The following is a 4580-nucleotide window of genomic DNA, read 5'->3' as shown; positions in this document are numbered from 1 at the left end:
ATGTAATGAATGTGTTAGTAGCCACATTGCTTGATCTGTTGTGATGATTCAACATTATCATTAGTGTTTGGATGTGGGTTAGACACGAAAGGATTTCTCTCGATAACTTCTGGTTGTTCGACTAAATCATGATATTTGTTATGTCTAAAATAACTCCTCACTGATTTGTGTATAAACCATATTGGTCTTGAAGATATGTCTGTTAGTGTGTTCGTATTGTCTTCAAACTATGACCTAGCCATGAATACCTCCACCAACAAAGTTGGTAGGTCATTTTATGTTTGTTTGTTTGTGAACAACTTCCACAGTTTTATTCATTGAGTAGTGAAGCTTTCCCAGCTTCACTTCTTCTGTTACTTCGCTGTCATCTCATCCCACCATTTTCCAATACATTTCGATCGAAATCCTTGAAGGAATCTAATATTCATCTCTTTTCTCATCTACAATAACATTAATTGCATTATCTGTTTCTAATAACATTAATATCTCCCTCTTCACTCCATTACCCGAATCAACTCTGTATTAGAAAAATATATATCTTAATTTTAACACATCTTGAAAATTATATGTACCTCAGATTTTATTCGTTATGAATTAAAAAATTTTTTTTTTCAAATGCAACACTAAAACACTATTACATAATATATACAATCAACAGAGTCAGTGAATAATACATTTTTTTTTTAAAGTGTAACAGGAAATCTTTCAGGAATCAATTGTTATGTAGAGACGTGGAAGTCCTAGGTCAAAGGTCAAGGCTGAGCAAAAGGTCGACCGAATTAACCGTAACATTGACCCCTAGTTCACACTTGGTTGTCACACAGACTTCAAATATACCTACGGTCTAAATTGATTCTGGTAAGGGCAGTTAAACTGATTTCGAGAAATAAGCTGCTGTGATGGAGGTCTGCACTCTACTGAGTGCTTTTCTAGTTATTTATGTAACTGCTTTTTCAAAAACAACTTTTTGCAGGTTTTTTTTTCTCTGAGATACTTGTTACCATTGATCAATGTTAACCAAGAGGTCTAGTCAAAGTATTTACTAATCTATATACCAAGGCACTTCCCCCAATTTTGGGGGGTAGCCGACACCAACAATGAAACAAAACAAAAAGGGGACCTCTACTCTCTATGTTCCTTCAGCCTAATCAGGGACCCAACCGAGTTCAGCTGGTACTGCTAGGGTGCCACAGCCCAACCTCCCACATTTCCACCACAGATGAAGCTTCATAATGCTGACTCCCCTACTGCTGCTACCTCCGCGGTCATCTAAGGCCCCGGAGGAAGCAGCAGGGCCTACTGGAACTGCGTCACAATCGCTCGCCATTCATTCCTATTTCTAGCACGCTCTCTTGCCTCTCTCACATCTATCCTCCTATCACCCAGAGCTTTCTTCACACCATCCATCCACCCAAACCTTGGCCTTCCTCTTGTACTTCTCCCATCAACTCTTGCATTCATCACCTTCTTTAGCAGACAACCATTTTCCATTCTCTCAACATGGCCAAACCACCTCAACACATTCATATCCACTCTAGCCGCTAACTCATTTCTTACACCCATTCTCTCCCTCACCACTTCGTTCCTAACCCTATCTACTCGAGATACACCAGCCATACTCCTCAGACACTTCATCTCAAACACATTCAATTTCTGTCTCTCCATCACTTTCATTCCCCACGACTCCGATCCATACATCACAGTTGGTACAATCACTTTCTCATATAGAACTCTCTTTACATTCATGCCCAACCCTCTATTTTTTACTACTCCCTTAACTGCCCCCAACACTTTGCAACCTTCATTCACTCTCTGACGTACATCTGCTTCCACTCCACTATTTGCTGCAACAATAGAACCCAAGTAGGTTGGCCAGGGCACCAGCCACCCGTTGAGATACTACCGCTAGAGAGTTATGGGGTCTTTTGACTGGCCAGACAGTACTACATTGGATCCTCCTCTCTGGTTACGGTTCATTTTCCCTTTGCCTACATACACACTGAATAGTCTGGCATATTCTTTACATATTCTCCTCTATCCTCATACACCTGACAACACAGATTACCAAACAATTCTTCATCACCCAAGGGGTTACTGCACTGTACTTGTTCAGTGCCACTTTCCTCTTGGTAAGGGTAGAAGAGACTCTTTAGCTATGGTAAGCAGCTCTTCTAGGAGAAGGACACTCCAAAATCAAACCACTGTTCTCTAGTCTTGGGTAGTGCCATAGCCTCTGTACCATGGCCTTTCACTGTCTTGGGTTAGAGTTCTCTTGCTTGAGGGTACACTCGAGCACACTCTCCTATCTTATTTCTCTTCCTCTTGTTTTGTTAAAGTTTTTATAGTTTATATAGGAGATATTTATTGTTGTTACTCTTCTTAGAATATTTTATTTTCCTTTTTTCCTTTCCGCACTGAGCTATTTTCCCTGTTGGAGCCCCTGGGCTTATAGCATACTGCTTTTCCAACTAGGGTTTTAGCTTAGTAAGTAATAATAATAATAATAATAACTGATCCACCTCCTCAAGTAACTCTCCATTCAACATGACATTCAACCTTGCACCACCTTCCCTTCTCGTACATCTCATAACCTTACTCTTACCCACATTAACTCTCAACTTCCTTCTCTCACACACCCTTCCAAATTCTGTCACTAGTCGGTCAAGCTTCTCTTCTGTGTCTGCTACCAGTACAGTATCATTCGCAAACAACAACTGATTTACCTCCCATTCATGGTCATTCTCGCCTACCAGTTTTAATCCTCGTCCAAGCACTCGAGCATTCACCTCTCTCACCACTCCATCAACATACAAGTTAAACAACCACGGCGACATCACACATCCCTGTCTCAGCCCCACTCTCACCGGAAACCAATCACTCACTTCATTTCCTATTCTAACACATGCTTTACTACCTTTGTATAAACTTTTCACTGCTTGCAACAACCTTCCACCAACTCCATATAACCTCATCACATCCCACATTGCTTCCCTATCAACTCTATCATATGCTTTCTCCAGATCCATAAACGCAACATACACCTTCTTACCTTTTGCTAAATATTTCTCGCATATCTGCCTAACTGTAAAAATCTGATTCATACAACCCCTACCTCTTCTAAAACCACCCTGTACTTCCAAGATTGCATTCTCTGTTTTATCCTTAATCCTATTAATCAGTACTCTACCATACACTTTTCCAACTACACTCAACAAACTAATACCTCTTGAATTACAACACTCATGCACATCTCCCTTACCCTTATATAGTGGTACAATACATGCACAAACCCAATCTACTGGTACCATTGACAACACAAAACACATATTAAACAATCTCACCAACCATTCAAGTACAGTCACACCCCCTTCCTTCAACATCTCAGCTTTCACACCGTCCATACCAGATGCTTTTCCTACTCTCGTTTCATCTAGTGCTCTCCTCACTTCCTCTATTGTTATCTCTCTCTCATTCTCACCTCCCATCACTGGCACCTCAACACCTGGAACAGCAATTATATCTGCCTCCCTATTATCCTCAACATTCAGCAAACTTTCAAAATATTCCGCCCACCTTTTCCTTGCCTCCTCTCCTTTTAACAACCTTCCATTTCCATCTTTCACTGTCTCTTCAATTCTTGCGCCAGCCTTCCTTACTCTCTTCACTTTTTTCCAAAACTTCTTCTTATTCTCTTCATATGACTGACCCAATCCCTGACCCCACCTCAGGTCAGCTGCCCTCTTTGCCTCACGTACCTTGCGCTTTACTTCCACCTTTTTCTCTCTATATTTTTCATACTTCTCTATACTATTACTCTGCAGCCATTCTTCAAAAGCCCTCTTTTTCTCTTCCACTTTCACCTTCACTCCTTCATTCCACCATTCACTGCCCTTCCTCATGCTGCCTCCAACAACCTTCTTGCCACATACATCACTTGCAATCCCAACAAAATTTTCTTTTACTAACTTCCATTCCTCCTCTAAATTACCAGTTTCTCTTACTCTCACCTCATCATATGCCATTTTCAACCTTTCCTGATATTTACTTTTTACCCCCGGTTTTATTAGCTCTTCAATCCTCACTACCTCCCTTTTACATCCACCTACTCTATTCCCCCACTCTTTTGCTACAACTAATTTTCCTTCCACCAAAAAAATGATCAGACATACCGTTAGCCATACCCCTAAACACGTGCACGTCTTTCAATCTTCCAAACATTCTTTTAGTTACCAACACATAATCCATTAATGCCCTTTCTACTACTCTTCCATTTGCCACTCTTACCCACGTATACTTATTCTTATCTTTCTTTTTAAAGAAGCTAGCACCTATTACCATCTCTTGTTCAACACACATGTCTACCAGTCTCTCACCACTCTCATTTTCACCTGGTACGCCATACTTACCAATGACACCTTCTACCTCTCCAGCGCCCACTCTAGCATTTAAGTCACCCATAACAACTACATAATTCCTTCTACCCAGTCCTTCTACACACCTAGTTAAATCATTCCAGAACTCATTCCGATCTTCTTCACTTTTCTCACTACCTGGCCCATACGCACTGACAAACGCCCAAC

The sequence above is a fragment of the Palaemon carinicauda genome, chromosome 3 (genome assembly GCF_036898095.1).
Source record: "Palaemon carinicauda isolate YSFRI2023 chromosome 3, ASM3689809v2, whole genome shotgun sequence".
In the NCBI taxonomy this organism is placed as follows: Eukaryota; Metazoa; Arthropoda; class Malacostraca; order Decapoda; family Palaemonidae; genus Palaemon; species Palaemon carinicauda.
The sequence above is the reverse complement of the archived record's forward strand: the minus strand, read 5'-3'. Positions refer to the sequence as shown.